The sequence below is a fragment of the Muntiacus reevesi genome, chromosome 10 (genome assembly GCF_963930625.1).
Source record: "Muntiacus reevesi chromosome 10, mMunRee1.1, whole genome shotgun sequence".
In the NCBI taxonomy this organism is placed as follows: domain Eukaryota; kingdom Metazoa; phylum Chordata; class Mammalia; order Artiodactyla; family Cervidae; genus Muntiacus; species Muntiacus reevesi.
Window position 1 is genome coordinate 66,469,704 of NC_089258.1, and position 16,644 is coordinate 66,486,347.

At 46.3% G+C, this 16,644-nt stretch overlaps 1 long non-coding RNA gene across 1 annotated transcript; it reads right to left on the bottom strand.

Moving 5' to 3' along the window:
- Positions 1 to 1,691: 1,691 nt before the first annotated feature.
- On the bottom strand, positions 1,692 to 16,313 carry LOC136176654 (uncharacterized). Its single transcript, XR_010664607.1, has 3 exons — positions 16,007 to 16,313; positions 2,008 to 2,152; positions 1,692 to 1,905 (listed from the first exon to the last, which is right to left on the bottom strand). It is a non-coding gene; the product is annotated as an uncharacterized lncRNA (long non-coding RNA).
- Between the last annotated feature and the right edge of the window lie 331 nt (positions 16,314 to 16,644).

Sequence of the window (16,644 nt, forward strand, 5' to 3'; positions counted from 1 at the left end):
TTGTGATTACAGGGTTAGTAGTTACAGTCCCACCCCCTGATTTCTGGGGCTGGAGGTTGAATCAACTGTCATTGGCCAAAGATTTAGTCAATCATGACTGTGTAAGCCTCTGTAAACCTCCAAAGGACAGGTTTCTAACTCTTTTTCAGAGATCTTCCACACTGGGGAATCAGAACACTTCTCTGTGCCTTCGTGCTGGGTCCCATGCTTCATGAAAACAGAAGGACCTCACCCTGTGTATCTTTTCATCTGACTGTTGATTCGTACCCATTAATATCTTTTTTTAATAAATCAGCATTCTAGAGAGTTCGAGGGTTTTCCTGAGGTCTGTGAGCCATTCTAGTAAGATGAATGTAACCCAAGGAGCAGGTTATGGGAACCTCTGAGATTCATACCCAGTCTATTAGAGAAAGCTCCAAGTTGTGTGATGGGCATCTGTAGCGGAAGGTGGTCCCCTGGGACTGAGCCTTTTACCCGTGCAGTCTATCTCCAGGCAAATAATGTCAGAATTAGGTTGACTTCTCGGATACTTGGCTGGCATCTGAGGTTTGCTTGTGGGTGTTGGGGGGAGGCCTCCCCACAAGTTCAAATCGGATCTGGGACCCTTTTTCCAACTCCATCCCATCAACCTCATTTTATAAAGGGGGCAGTTGAGTCCAAGAACACCTGGTGACTCTGCTCAGAACACAGAGCGAGTGACCCAGACTCCTAATCCCTAGTCCAGTTTGTTTCTATCATCCAGTGCCATCCCCCAAAGCTTTGAAATAAATGTCTGAGTGCTTTAAATAGGCATCTGCAGTTTATTATTATAGTGGAAACTCTGAGTCTCCACTGTTCCTCTACGTGATTCCAGCAGCAAGCCCAGTGCCAGCTGAAATCACACTGCTGATTCTCGGCCAGGGTAGTTCTGCACTAGTTGGATCCCGGATACTCTCAACCAGAATGGCAACCACTCCAGGAGCTGGACTCCGGGCAGAGTGCGTGTCCAGGACCTGTGGCGGGAATCCGCGTGGCCAGAATTCACGAAGGTGAAAGGGAGATGAGTGTCCTGTGAATGTAGCATTTTCAGAAACTGGATTCAACACACTGGTAGAGTGAGAATATTCTTAACCCACTTCATGGAAATAGCTCACTTCTTCCCCTACCTCGGGCATCCACCCCAAGGAGCTGATTGCCCTTGGAGGTAGAACAGTGAGGAAAGGTTGGGGTCCAAGATGATAGCCAGGGATTCCAATAAGCAGAACGAGCCTCCAATGCAGAAAATCCTATGAGGATGGAAGCAATGGATGTTGTGATCATGGAGGGAAATGGGCTGGGGGCAGAATCGAGCTGAGGGCAAAGGGAGACTCCTCTGGGGAGACACTGGGACCCCTTTACTCCTTCCAGGGCAGTGGAGGTGCTTTAAGCTTTCTAAGTCAGGGACACACGCAGGATGGTGGTCTCAACATCAGACTCTAGTACTTTTTGCACTGAACGCTGCCCGGCCCTGTCTGGTTCCTGGAGGTATCCAGTCCATTCTATTTCTGTTGGTACCTGGGATCCCAAAGCACGTGGCAATGCCTGGGAGCAATGTCACATTGGTGTAGACAGCAACACAGGTGGTGATCAAAATGACAAACTATCAGGGTGTGGGGCAGGGGAGGCGGAGGGGGAGCCTCTTCCAAGGTTGGAGGTGCAGAGTGACCTGATGGTGACAGTAGAGGTCATCAATGTTTGCAGGAAGATAAGCCTGGCTTCAGTTCAGTCACTCAGTCATGTCTGACTCTTCGCAACCCCATGGACTGCAGCACGCCAGGGCTCCCTGTCCATCACCAGCTCCTGGAGTTTACTCAAACTCATGTCCATTGAATTAGTGATGCCATCCAACCATGTCATCCTCTGTCGTCTCCTTCTCCTGCCTTCAATCTTTCAGAAGCAGAAGATATTAAGAAGAGGTGGCATGAATACACAGAGCTATACAAAAAAGAGCTTCATGACCCAGATAATCACAATGGTATGATCACTCACCTAGAGCCAAACATCCTGGAATGCGAAGTCAAGCCTGGCTTCACAGAGGCCATTTTCCAAGGACTCCCTCAGGTGGAGTCCTGCCCTCCACTTCTCACTGCCCAGGCATCTCAGCATTCTGGGGGCACTGACTGTCTAGTAATGTCTTACAAGGGGGTGAAAGAAAAGAGAAGGGACACTTAAAGCGAATTCCCAAGTCCTCCTTAGAGAAGCAATGTGATAGGTTTTGTCCCTTTAAGTCTGTGTGAGGCTGGAGGCCCTCCCCCCTCCGCAGGCTCTCCTCTGCCAGGAGCTGGGGCCAAGTCAGGAGTGAAGGCCAGACTTGGCGCATTGACTGATGGCCCAGAGAAGCACGGAGCTATCTGATGTTTCCTGAGGGCGCCTGTGTGGACCCCTCATGAGAGGAACGGGGAACCGAGTCTGCCAGGCCCCCACCCTTGGAGAGCTCTCTTGTATCTGACCCTGGGGGCTTCCCCACACAGCAGAAGGCAAAGCTAGTTCCTGCTAGCTCTGGCTGGAGCAGCAATCCACTGGAGAAGAGCCCAGTTTCTCTCTTCTCCTATTCGTGTTCAACACGAGCAAGTAAGCTAACACAATTCTAGCAAAATAGAAAAGTTGAAAGAACTTGTTCCTACAAGGAAGACAGATGAAGAGGATAGCTATTCACACCACCCCTCCCTTACACCTCAGGACCTGTACATTCAGAAAGAAGGCCTATTGTCCAGGGAAAGGACAGGAGATGGACAATGTTTTTTTTTTGTTTGTTTCAGAGCACAAGAAAACTCAGGAAGCCTGATCCAGCTATGAAATGTGAATTTTCTCACACCAATAAATCTCCTTTTTCATTTGCCCACTCTCCAGCCCAGAGAAAGAAGAATCCAAAAGAATCTGCTCTAGATAGCCTGTCTCTCCAAAGAAATGCAAAGAATGTTTAAAGGATGCAAGGTTTCCGCCATACGATGCTCTGAAAGTCAGAAGCTGGAAAAATGGAGAAGGATGAAGCAATCCTTAGTAAAAATCGTCTGCCCGAACTGCTTCTTTATTCACTGGATGCCCTGGATGGCGGCTGCAACATAAGAAGCAGTGAGCATTCATCTCTTTTTATTCCCACCTTTGGCTTAACGTGTCTCTGGGGATTGAAGACTTGGGAATTAAAGTACAGGCAAATTCCCTTTAGAAATTCCACACCAAACAGGAAAAGCCAGTAGATTCTGGAAGAATTTTCATCATGTCATCTGGAGTTACCTCCAAGTTGTAGGCTTTTATGAGGTTTTCCTTTGCTTTTAATATATATTTTTTCTGGATTGTTTGAAATTTTTCTTTATAATAAAACTGAACTATGTTATAATCAGGGATGAAGTAAAGCATACATGCAACTGTGGTTTTCTCTTTCTTCCAGAGAACTCAGTAAAATAAAAACACAGGGATAAACTCAATAGTCAAGATAACTGGAAGAGACAGTGAAAGACAGACCCTAACACATTTTCAGAAGGGAATAAAAGCCCATTGATGGATAATCAGATCTCAGAATCCATATTGCAGAATGGTGGTGGGGGTGGGGGATGGGGGTGGCAGAGGAGAGAATTCCAATTGTCTGCAGATGCACAGGCCAGTTGGTAATACCCTACAGGCCTTCTTACCCACCTCTGAGTCTGGACCCTTGACAGCCAAGCAAAACTCAGAACTCCCTTTTCTCCAGTTATTGACATCCTTTCTGAGAAGTAGCACTTTTAGAGTAAACACTCTAAAAAGTGCTCGAGTAAACACCCGCCCCCGGTTTTTGACCCTTGAGAGCCTCCTAGCCAGACTCCTCTTTCTGCTCAACCAAAGTGACGCCTGCTTGTCAATAAGCCCCATAAAACAGCGGCATGATGGCTACTGTGAAAGAGTCATGAATGGAATCCAACAACCTAGCACATGCTTCCTGATTTGGGGACCATAGTATTGACAGAATCTTGGCTCAGCATCTGCCTCAATGTGTATGGGGAAAAAATTGATTAATGTATTAATGCTTTCAGTTTATATTAACATTAAGTTGACTGGTTTCCCACCTTGAGAATCAGCCTGATAGAACACAGAAGACTTAAATATGGTTATAGGAAAAAATGTAATATGATCAACCTCAACAGTGTAAAAACAAATTCCAGCTGTCAGAAAATGAGAAGAAGGGTGGAGTGCTCATATCTTAATCTCATTTTGTTGGGGATCAAGAGGCACCTTCTATGTCAATTGGTGCTGCCATTACGGGAAGTAGTATGGAGTTTCATCAAGAAATTAAAAATTGAACTTCCATATGACCCAGCCATCCCACTTCTGTGTGTATATCCAAAGGAAACAAAAAGAAGATCTGAAAGGGGGACCTTCTCTCCCACAATTTCAGCATTTTTTTTTAAACAAAAGCCAAGACAAGGAAACAAGCTAAGTGTCTACCAGTGGATGAATGGATAAAGAAGATTTGGTGTATAGGCCAGAAATAGAACTCCTGCGAGTGACAAGAACATTTCAGTGGGTTAGTTTCGGGTGGTTGGATAGTTTGATGGGCTGTGATTTCCAATTTTCACTGCTAAACTTTCAAATCTCTTTAAAACAGCTCTTTGTTGCTATTTGCTGAGTTCAATCAGCAGTGATTCAGCAAATAAGCAGACAGAGCAGGTTCCCTCTTGGCAAGTAGAATCAGGGACCTCCAGAGTAGACGACTGAGAAGGAAAAGTGTGGTTTCAGAGCTAAAGCATGGTGAATGCCTTCCTAAGGATTGTCTTCTGTCGATCTTAATTGATCTTTATATGTGAGTGACCCTGGAAGAAAAAGAAGACTCTTCTTCTCCCCGATGGTTGCAGTGTTTGCACTGGCAGCAGTCCGGGACGAGTGCATTGCTCAGGAGTTTGGAAATGTCTGTAAACGTCTGATGCAACCTGGTGTCCTGAAGAACATTAATTTTAAAAAAAAAGTTCTGGACTAGGAAGTGTTTCTTTTAGATTTAGAGCTGCCTTTAATCCCCTTGCTGGCCCTTACCTAGGTTTTTTAAAGTTTTTCTTAGCATCTGGCCAGAAGAATTATAAGGAAAACACTGCAATGGCTCCAAATTTATTGCATTTCTCCCAGGGACAAGGGACCATGTTGGTGCTGAATCAGATGGAGTCCACCCTCAAGTGGCTCTCAATCTAAAGACGGATGTGGGACGGGGCTCTGAGAACTATAACTCAAGGTCCAAAGAAAGAAGGACCCTGAGAAATGCAAGGTGGGGACAAGTCCTACAAAAAGAGCAAAAGATCCACACGCTCCTTCTGATAAGACTTGCAGATTTGCAATGTGGCTATGTCTAAGGACCCCCATGATAGTGACAGAGGGAGGTCAGGCAGCTTTGGGGTGATCCAAGGAGACAGGGACTTGTATGAGAATGCAAGGGGAGACTGACCTTTAGGTTGATTTGTTGTTGTTGTTGTTTTCTAAATTTTTCTTATGCGGACGGACCATTTTTAAAGTCTTTATAGAATTTGTTACAGTACTGCTTCTGTTTTATGTTTTGGATTTTTGGCCTCGAGGCATGTGGGACTTTACGTCCCTGATCAGGGATTGAACCCACACCCCCTTCGTTGGATAGTGGTCATAACCACTGAACCACCAGGGAAGCGTCTGGCTGTAGGCCTGAGTCCCTGTGGAAACAGGACCCGAGAGGACCAATCAAAGGCAGATGTAAAGAGAGCCAGCCCTCAGCGCAGTGACCACCCCCTCCCTGACCTTGACCCCCTGCCTTTGGTCTTCGTGTGTATCTCGAGTGTGCTCAGGCTCTGACTTGGTCAGCGGGGACACATTGCTTCCTGTCTTCATCCTGTTGCCCTCTCCTCCCTCCCGAGCAGCCAGGTCTCTGCCTAGTAAGGACTCAATTACTCAGGGACCCAAGTGACCAAGTTGGTAATGGCTGCACAGATCTGCCTCTTAGCAACCTGCCTCTGAGAACGCGCCCTGTCTCTCCACAGGAGGCCAGCAGAAGACGTCTGAGGGCTTGGATGTGCAGTCCAGCCTCTGACCATTTGTGTCCAAACTTCCTAAATCCACGCCGACAGGCAGCCAGACTGCCCCCAGGCCCTCCTGCCTGTGGGTGACTCAGAGACCCATCCCATAAGTGTCTCTGCCTTGGTAGCATTCAAGAGGATTAAGGTCTGAATTTAGGGCACAAAGCCCCTCTTCTCTTCAGCCCCAGGGCGGCGGGGTGGGGTAGGGTGGGAGGGGGCTCCTAGCGTCGGGGAGACCTGGCCCAGCCTCAGCAAAGAGAACAAGCCACTACTCAGGCTGGCCGGCTGTTTACACCGGGGACACAGGCCCCACACCAGCTGCCCGGGTTTGCGGCTGCTGACAGGCCGGGGGGATAATGTGGGCATTCATCCCCCCAGCTGCTCTACACAGCGTGCGCTCGGGGCGCAGAGGGGAGCGAATGGTGGGGAGAGAGAAAGCAGAAGGCGCAGGCATCCGACTGCAGGGCCCTGTCAGCTCCAAGCGGAGCCATGGGCTGCAGGGGAGGATGCATTCTCTTGCCTGACCTGCCGAAATCTCTAACAAAATCTCTAATCTCTAGTTAAACATTCCCAGCATTTCCAAATCATCTTCATGATAGTTTCCCCCAATGAGCTGCCTGCTAAGAAAGGGTGGACAGACCCAATACCCTCAAACCAATTTGGATGCAATTCAACCTTCTTTTCCGCCCCCTGTGAAGATGAGCTGGGTCAGTGATTCTGTGATCTCCTGATAAGAGTCCTGGGTGGAAAATGAGAACTGTCCTCAGCACTGTGACCATGACCTCGGTGTAGTTATGTAACTGTTCCAAGCTTCTGTGTCCTCACCATTAAAATGGACACGCTAATGGCTGCCCTACCTACTTTACAGGGTGGCTGTAAGGATGCAATGAAAGAACCATAAATCATGCCATATACGACAGACCAAGAAGGCCTTGAGACCCGGGTGAGCGAGCTTTTCGGCAAAGAACCAGGTGGTAAATATTTCTGACTTTGTATATCATGTAAGGCCTCTGTTGCACGGTCTTGTGTGTGTTTGTGTGTGTGTGGTTTTTTTAAACGACCCTTTAAAAATGCAAAAATTATTCTCAGCTCCTGGCCTGCAGACACACACACAACAGACAAACAAATAAAAATCCTGGTTTGCAAACCTCTGATTGAGACAAACTGCAGATGAGGACTGGAAGCAGAATCAGCCTTCAGTGGCTGTGATAAATCTAAATATAAATAAGTATTAATAAATACATATGGATAGTCTGTGAAAGTGATTGTCACTCAGTTGCATGTAACTCTGAAACCCATGGTCAGTAGTCTACTAGGCTCCTTTGTCCATGGAATTCTCCAAGCAAGAATACTGCAATAGGTTGCCATTCCCTTCTTCAGGGGATCATCCCAACCCAGGGATCGAACCTGGGACTCCTGCATTGCAGGCAGATTCTTTACCATCTGATCCACTAGGGAAACCCTGGATAGTTTGTGAATATAAATAAATATACATCTAGGAGTTCTTAAACAACATGGCCAATGGGCTTGGGTTCAATTTATTTCACTAATAGAGGCCACAAGTCAGAAAATACTATGTAGATGTACATTTATTTGATAGTCTGTGAATATAAATAAATAAATATCCTCATGGTATTTTCTGACAAGTTCAATTCAGTCACTCAGTCGTGTCTAACTCTAAAGAACCAATCAAACTAAAGAATAGTTCTGTGTTACTTGTGCGAGTTGTAACCTCTGCAGCCCACATTCCCACCTATTGAAACAATGGAGACATAACACTCGCCTTGCCCATCTCCCAGAGTCCTTGTTAAGGTAAAATAAAACAGCTTCCATCCATATGTGTGTGCGCGTGTTAGCATCAGTCGTGTCCGTCTCTATGGGACCCCATGGACAGTAACCCACCAGGTTTCTCTGTCCGTGGGATTCTCCAGGCATGAATCCTGCAGTGGATTGCCATGCCCTCCTCCAGTTCATCCATACAGTACTAATTTCTATGTAAGTTCTAAACTCTGGGGTAGTGTATTTTCACCTTTCGACCTTCAAAACTACTCAGGCCAGTGACTTTACACTGAATTCAGTTGAGTTCAGTCGCTCAGTCATGTCTGACTCTTTGCGACCCCATGGACTACAACACACCAGGCTTCCCTGTCCATCACCAACTCCCAGAGCTTGCTCAGACTTATGTCCATCGAGTTGGTGATGCCATCCAACCATCTCATCCTCTGTCATTCCCTTCTCCTGCCTTTAATCTTTCCTAGCATCAGGGTCTTTTCCAGTGGGTCAGTTCTTTACATCAAGTGGCCAAATTATTGGAGCTTCAGCTTCAGCATCACTTGTGGCCCCTATTATAAAATAACTTGAACCTCAGCCTATGGGTCATCTTGTTCAAGAGCTCCTGGAATATCTTGCCATTTACTGAACTATTTGTTATCTAGACTGGAGTATCCATGTTCATTGCTTAGTCATCTTAAACTGGAGGCCAACCTTCAGCCTCAACTTGTTCAGCCCCAAGATGTTTACTGGGTCCTCATGATGAGACCCAGAGCAGACCAGCCTGCCTCCCCAAGCCAGTGCTGCCTGGCTGCAGCTCCTGCAGGATGAATGGGTTAAGACCTTATTTGGGGATCACTACTGCCCAGGTAAGAGGCAGTTAATGTTACTTGCGACAATGAGCCCATAAACAGTACTTTGTTGACAATGGGTTTTTAAGTTGTGTCGTTATTTCTCCTATAATACCCTAATAAGGTAAGCTGGCTTTGTCATTGTCATCTACAAAGGGGAATATTGAAACATAGTATTCAAGGCACTTTACTTCCACTTTCATGGGGTGCTGGTTTCTGGCTCTTTCTCTCTCTGGTGAAGAGTCACATCCCTGTTTCTCCATGTATGTCTCTTTTTATGTTTCCTTGTCCTCACTCCTTATTTGAAAATATTAGAAGAGGCTCAGAATGAAGCCAGGATGAAAACAGGAGAGAACAAAGAGTCTGTCTCATGGTCTGCACTTGTAAAGAATTTTCTAAAAGAGAAACAGCAGATCAGTACCATGATCTAGACTAGAATAATAAAAGCAGCCAGATTCAGATATACCCATACTGAGTATGGCACTGATCTAATAAACGTTGCTTTTGTTCATACTGTGTGGAAATGTGATGAAATAAATTCAGCACTTTAGAACCAGGTACTTAGAAGAACCTTCTTTTTCTTTCTTTTTTTTTTTTACTTCTACTTCGTACATTCTTTTTTTTTTCACTTCTTTTTTTTAAATTGGAATATAATTGCATTACAATTTGTTGTGCTAGTTTCTGCTGTAGAGCAACGTGAATCAGCCGTAAGAATACATGTATCCCCTCCCTCTTGAACTTCCCTCCCAGTCCCCCATCCCACCCCTCTAGGTCATCACATAGCATTGAGTTAAATGCCCTGTGCTATGTATGCATCAGCTTCCCACCAGCTATCTGTGTTACACATGTGCTTGGCCACTCAGTCATGTCCAGCTCTTTGTGACCCCATGGCCTGTAGCCTGCCAGACACCTCTGTCCATGGGGATTCTCTAGCCCAGAATACTGGAGTGGGTTGCCATGCCCTTCTCCTGGGGATCTTCCCAACCCAGGGATCGAACCCAGGTCTCTGGCACTGCAGGCAGATTCTTTACCAGCTGAGCTACCAGGGAAGCCCCATGTGTTACACATGGTAGTGTATTAATGTCAGTCCTACTCTCTGTTTGTCCCACCCTGTGTCCGTAAGTCCATTCTCTAGATTTACATCTCTATTCTTGCCCTGCAAATAGGTTCATCAGTACCATCTTTCTAGATTCCATATATATATATACACGGTGTTAATATACCAATGTTTTTAACTCAACCATAAAAAGGAATGAAATTGAGTCAGTTGTAGTGATGTGAATGAACCTCGTACCTTCTTTTCACCAGAAGTGTGAGCCAGGAAGGGTGGGAGCTTTTCAGGAAGACGGCTGGTGTACAGAGCTGAGCCCAGCACCGCAGATTCTGACTCCGGACCAGCCTGTTGTCTGCTACACCCTGTGTTTCCCAAGGTGTCAGCTACCCCCACGGCCACAGCCCTGCAGGGCTACGGTTCAAGTTTGTCATTTCATTGTTGTGATCTTGAGAAATCTTTTCCCACTTCAGATGAAGAGTGCTGTCATTTCTAGCTGGACGCAATGTTTTTTTCTCTGAATGATTATTTCATTCTGTTAGTGCATAGAGCTAGAAGGTCAACACTACCATTCCACTGCACTGAGTAAAAGTTCTATTCTGCAGAGGAAAGTTCTAATCTTTGAATTTAGACCACCTCAGACATGGGCCAAAGATCTTACAAATGTCTGACCCTGATCACAAGAGGGAAAGCACGAATGGTTCAGGGTAAGTTTGGCACCCTCCGGGGAAAAACAACCCAAAGGACCCATCATAGAGATGGTGACCATCTGCACCATTTTCACCTATGAAGGAAAAAACTTTAGAAATGAAAACCTAGCTCAAGACCCAGCCGAAGTAGTCCTCGTGAAGTTTTTTCCTGACTCGCAGGCCAAGTCATTTCCTTTCCCTATTTTCCTTTTGTGCAAACTGTGATGATAGATATGTCTCTCCAGGAGTTATTTATTTATGAGTCTACCTTTTCCACTGGCCCGTAAGCTCCTCATCTGTTGGGGCTCTGATTACTTATTATTATGCCCTGAGCCTAGCCCCATACCTGGCCATCAGTCACTAAGAAATGTTGAGTGAATGATGAATGACCTGGGACTAGGTCTTAGAAGGCCTTGGTGACCCAGCAAAATGATGCAATCTCAGCCATTGTCAGTGGTGTCCACAGTGGGGTATGCAAAACAATCCATTGGAGGACAGGGAAAAAATATTAGAACTGCTATTTGTGCTTGCCAAAAGGTGAGCAATGAAAATAAGCTTTCTTAATAGTTTATCTGAATCTAAAGGAGTAAATTGATATATACATTAAGAACAAGGGTATGCATTTAAAACATTCTAGGCTACTGTTACATACAATAAGAAGTCACTGAAAAATTCTAAACAGGGAAAGAGCATAAAAAAAGGGAGTGTGTAGGAGAATTGATCTTGTAGACTGGAGGGATAGAGGGCATGAATTGATATGGAAAACACTACAGAGGTCTCTGCACATGAGATTAGAGTATAGGAGAATGGGTTTAGGAATGGGTAGGGGGAAAGGAAAATCTACCAAAAAAAACTACTTTCATTATCATTATCTCCATTATTATCATTGCATCAGCAAGATGAAGTTTCATATTGGCCAACAATAAGCAGAAAGCCTTAGAGACTCTAAAAGACAGTTGGGAACCTGGGGTGGGGGGTTGGGTAGTAGGCAGACAGAACTCCAAGGTAGATATAGAAGGCTTGACCCAGGTTTGGATTCTTGTAAGTGACACTTAAAATTTTTTTCTCCACTTGTTTGAAGGGGCAGCAAATAGGGACTGCCCATCAGGCCTGCTCAGTCCCTAAAGTGGCTTCTTAAAAAGACTATTTATAGCCTCAGGTGGTTGCAGTAAAGTTTCGCAATTGCTGCGTGGGTGGGGAGGACGGCGGGTCTGGCGTGGCTGTGTGGTGACAGTCTCCTGGCTGCTTCTTGCTGGCTTAGGAAAGAGCAGAAGAAGGTGGGTTTGTTTGTCAATTGAGCAACCAGCCATTGCCTGGGCTATGCCTGACTCTGTTCCTTTAAATATTAACCACCTTTTAAAACATTTGGGTTCTGTGCCCAAGGCCAAGGGGGCCCCCAAGAGAAAGAAGAGGAGAAAAGGGTAGAAGAAGAGAGGCGAGGGAGGAGGAAGAGGAGAGTTGGCTGTATCAACAACTTGTCTATCCCACAAACAGCAGTGGAGCGTCCACACTGACACAGGCTGGAGAGCTAAGTAGACACTGGTTCCCATCCTAGAGACCCAGAGGTCTAGCAGAGGAGACAGACGGGTAGACACACCAGGGAGAGGCGAATCTCTGCACTGCCTGGACTCCTCAACATCTCTCCTTTCCAGAGAAGCTTCCATGGGAGAGATGGAGGACAAGATCAGAGATGTGAAAGTTTCCAGGGTCTCTGTCCCCAGAGCAGTAATTTTAAAACTTCATTGATCAAAAAGTGACCTGGAAGCACTATTTAAAAAGCAGCTCCTGGCTCAGCAGGACTGTGTCAGGGGCTCTGGAACGGGGCCCCGGGACTCTGCATGGGTCCAGGTCTCTGAGCGAATTCAGATTGAGGCGGCCCCTGACCACAGAGGGGGGCTGCCCTTCCAGAGCAAAAGTCTGGGCCTGGTGCTGTGGGCCTTGGAGCCAGTCCCCCAGAGGGTGATGGAGGAATCTGGAAGAAAGGAATGGGAGCAGTAGAGATGGTTAAGGCTGCAAGTGCAGAAAGAGAAAATCCAGCTTAAAAAAAAAATTTAACTTTTTCTTTTGTATTGAAGTATGTCTGATTGACCATTTCATGTCAACAGCAAAGGGATTCAGCCATACATACACATGTGTCCACTCTCCCCCAAACTCCCCTCCCATCCAGGCTGCCACATGACATTGAGCAGAGTTCCCTGTGCTGTCCAGGAGGTCCTTGATGGTTGTCCATTTTAAACATAGCAGTGTGTACCTGTTGATCCCCAAATCCAGTTTTCGAGAGAGAAAAGGACAGTCTCTCCAAGGAGAAATGAGCAAATGCTCCCAGGGGCCCTGGCACTGCTCAGCTGACTGGAGTCCTTGTATTAGTCATGATTTTAAGAAAGCACAACGCATTGCGCAAGGAGCCAGCTCTGCTAGAGCCCTGGGCGTCAACAGCACCCATGGAGCCCAGTCTTCTCTTCGTCACACCTCTTTGTCTTTCTTCCAGGGCTGTTAGCGACATCTTGCTCCTCTGCAGGTGCCGAGGCCGAATAAAGCTGTGGGCTATGGCAGGTGGGGGTGGGGGGGTGGGAGGGGGTGCGGTCCATGATCTGGAGGAGGCACGCTGACTTGACACTGTCTTCAGTGACTTGCCTGGTTCTCGGGAGTTCTGTCTAACTACACCCCACCCTCCACAGCCCCAGGCTGGTCTACACCAGAGCAGTGTCCAGCGGGTTATCGGAGGAAGCCTCAGAGGACCAGGCTACAAGGAGGTTGAGCCCTGATGGCCCCCAGCAGTTTCCACCGGAGGGTATACCCCTTGCTCCTCACCCTGGGGGCAGCAGGACTGTTCTCTTTGTGAAACTGGTTTTCAGCCCGAAGCTGAGCCCCTGGGGCATGGCTGGTGTGACCCCAGCACCATTTGGCTCTTCCTTGGCTCCAGGCAGGGTGCTTCTGTTTATCCTGGCAGAGTCCCTCTGTCAGCTGAGCTGTCCCAGGGCCCCTGGGACTATTGGCTCACTTCTCCTTAAAGAGGCATTCATTTTTTCTCTGGAAAACTGGATTTGGGGATGGACATGTATGCCCTGCTGTGTTTAAAATGGATAACCAACAAGGTCCTACTATATCGAAACTTCCCAACTTTTCTCCACATAGCCATCTCCTCCCTCATTCTGTAAGCTCCTGTTCCAGTACTAGCTTCCCCAAACTCTTCCTTAATGGTCCCCTTTCCCACTGTGGAGGCAGTGGGGGGCTTCTCATATGGACTCTTGTTCCCATGCACCCCACCCATCCGACTACAAGTTTCAGGGATCTTTCTCCTGGGAGTCACTAGACACAGTGGTTGAGAACTCCCACTGACCTGAGTCCAAAACATCAACACCTGCCAGCTCTGGGGCCTGGTTACATCCCTGTTCTAAGTTTCAGTTTCTTTACCTAAAAAAAGGGCAAACAATGGTACTTATGATTAAGGTTAAATGAGCTAATAGTAAGTCCAGTGCCTGAAACACTGTAGCCCTCCATGAATGTTTGCTCTTCTCCTTATTCACATGGACACCCTCAGTTTCACCCTCATCCCCATGGACTTAGAACAGAGCAGATGCTCAGTGAATATTTACCGAATTCGCAGTGAAGACATGCAAACCTCGCACTGGATCTGTTAATCAGAACATTTCAATAAGGACTGGGTAACTTGGTGTTTTCCTTTATTTCATCAGTGTTTTATGGTGTTTCCTCCATTTGAGGGTTTGTTCACTCTACTTGAGTGGAATTAATCTAAGCTCAGGCAGATTTTTCTTAATCACTCTTCTTTTACGTCCATCGATTCAGCATGTTTTTCTCACTTCTGTTCTCATCCTATTTGTTGTCCACATGTCCAGGACATGTGGCCATTTAAAAGCGCTTTAAACTGAGTCTAAGTTCTTCGAGTTCAGAGAGGAAAAGAGCTACAGAATTCTATAAAGTTTGTTAGAAAGTTTGAATTCCGCTTCCCCCACTGTTCCTTTTCCACTTTGTGAAATGAAATGTGAAGAATTAAGTAAACTCCAAAGTCCCTCTTAATTACAATGGTCTGTGACCTCCTTCTGCGCACAGCTGGATCTTTTAGGGTCAAAAAAATAAAGCAACTTCTGTGAACAAACATAATTTTAATGACTAGTTTGACTCCCTGATATGAATAATCTCAGGAAGGGAATAGATACAACCTCTCTTTGCTGAGCATCTTTCCTATTTGCCTGGAGTCACTAGTGGCCGTCTGCATAGCTGAGCTAAATGTCTGGATGTTTTGTTTAAGTTCCCTTGAGGCCCGGGATTCTGAAGAAAGATAACAAGGGTGGACTGAGCTTAGAATGAACTAGGCTCTTTTAGTATCTTAATCAAAAGATAGGTTAAATATGAAGAACTGTCATAAAAGTAAGTGAAAAGTGGATCAACAACTTAAGAACATCCCATCCCCATACAGGAGAAGTTGAACACAAGCTTCATCAATACCAGAGAGGCTGATGGAGGAAGTGCACCCACCTGCCCGCTAGCCAGGAGACCCCTGAGTCAAGGAGCCTCTTGCAGTGCAGAAGGAACACCCTCACCCCAGCAGGGAGGCCTCGGGACAGTCCTTTGCCCTGTCTCTTTCTCAGACTCTTATCCAGTATGATTCACTTTGAATGCAGTCCTGAGCTACTGTTTCTCATCATCTTGTAATCCATTCTCCTTTTGAAAAGCATCTTCTAAAAATCTCATATATAACTCTTTCCCTGGAGATTGCAACAGGCACCCACTGGGCCCAGGGCTGTCCCACCCTCACCTGGGGAGGCCAGTGCCAGCTCTGGGGCCTCCTTCTTGCCACTCTCCCTTGACTGCTGGTGACTGGTGATTGGTACACTTGTCGAAACACAGACTCAGAATTCCACAGTCAGAGACAAGTCCTAACTGAATCATCCCTTCAATTAGTGCTTTGTAAGCATCGTCTACGTGCCATTAGGTGAGGCCCACAGGGTGTCATGATGGATAAACCAGGGGCCCTGCTTTTCAGAAGCTCCAGAAGGTACACAAATGACTCCAAGAGCATCGGTATTGTCTAAAACGAGGTACAGAGGAGAACTTCCCTGGCAGTCCAGTGTTTGAGATTTTGCCTTCCAGTGCAGGGGGGCCATGAGTTCAATACCTTGTCAGGGAGCTAAAATTGCCTCGCAGCTATAAAACCAAAAACATAAGCAATGGAAGCAATATTGTAATAAATTCAATAAAGACTTTTAAAATAGCTCACATCAAAAATTAAATTAAATTAAAAGTACAGAGGACTGGGGGTTCCAGAAGAAGGAGTGACTAGGTCTGCCTTGGGGCGCTGGCAGGGTTTTGCAGGTGGAGAAAGGAAACCAGAGCCAGGAACAGAAGGCGGAGTGAGTGTTGAAAGGCAGAGGTTGGAGGAAGTAGGGCCTGTTGGGGAAGTGGTGGTGATTATGGGGGAGCAGGAACACGGTGCATAGGGCAGGAAAGGAATCCGAGAAGAGCTTGTAAAGCTGGGTCGCTGTCAAGAGTGAAGGGAAGCTAAGGTACTTGGACTCAATCCTGTTGGCAACAGTATATTCACCAGATAACTTAGCAAGGAACTGAAAAATAATATGAGTCTTAGGGCTTCCAATATAAAATTACCTGTTCAGTCAGCATCGTCGTCAAGTAATTAGAGGTTAAACTTGAGAAGGGATCAGTGGGGGAAGAACCTCCAGGGCAGCCATGGGCGTAATCTTAACTGGTTGAAGCTGCTGTAGAAAGTGGGGATATAGTCACCCTAAATCTTCAGTTTTCTGATTTAACTCCTCCATAAACCAAACTGGTTTCACCACGCTCCTCGAAGGGAGTCGGCTAGGCTTCTCTGTCACTGTATTCCCATGAGAGATGATAAGTAATCAGGTTTCTGTCAAAGTGCTTCGGAACACACAGGATGTCCAATAAATACATTGAAATTTAGTACCGCGGCTTCCCCGGGAGGGGAGATGTTCAGAAATTCCAGACAGCATACATCCCTACATAGATAACCTCCTTGGAGAAAGTTGTCCCCTTGGAATTTTTTTTTTCTTTTCTTTTTTTTTTCTTCTATTCTCCCCTTGGAATTTTAACAGGCACCTTTGAGGCAGAAACATATGGCAGCAAGAGGGGACGGGCATAGCCTATCAGATCAACCGAACCAAATTTGGTGACTCTGAATATTATCATTCTCGCTGTTCAGAATAATAACTGTAAGGCAGAGAAGATAAAGCATGTTCTGTAGATCTCTAGCTTTCTGGCTTGTT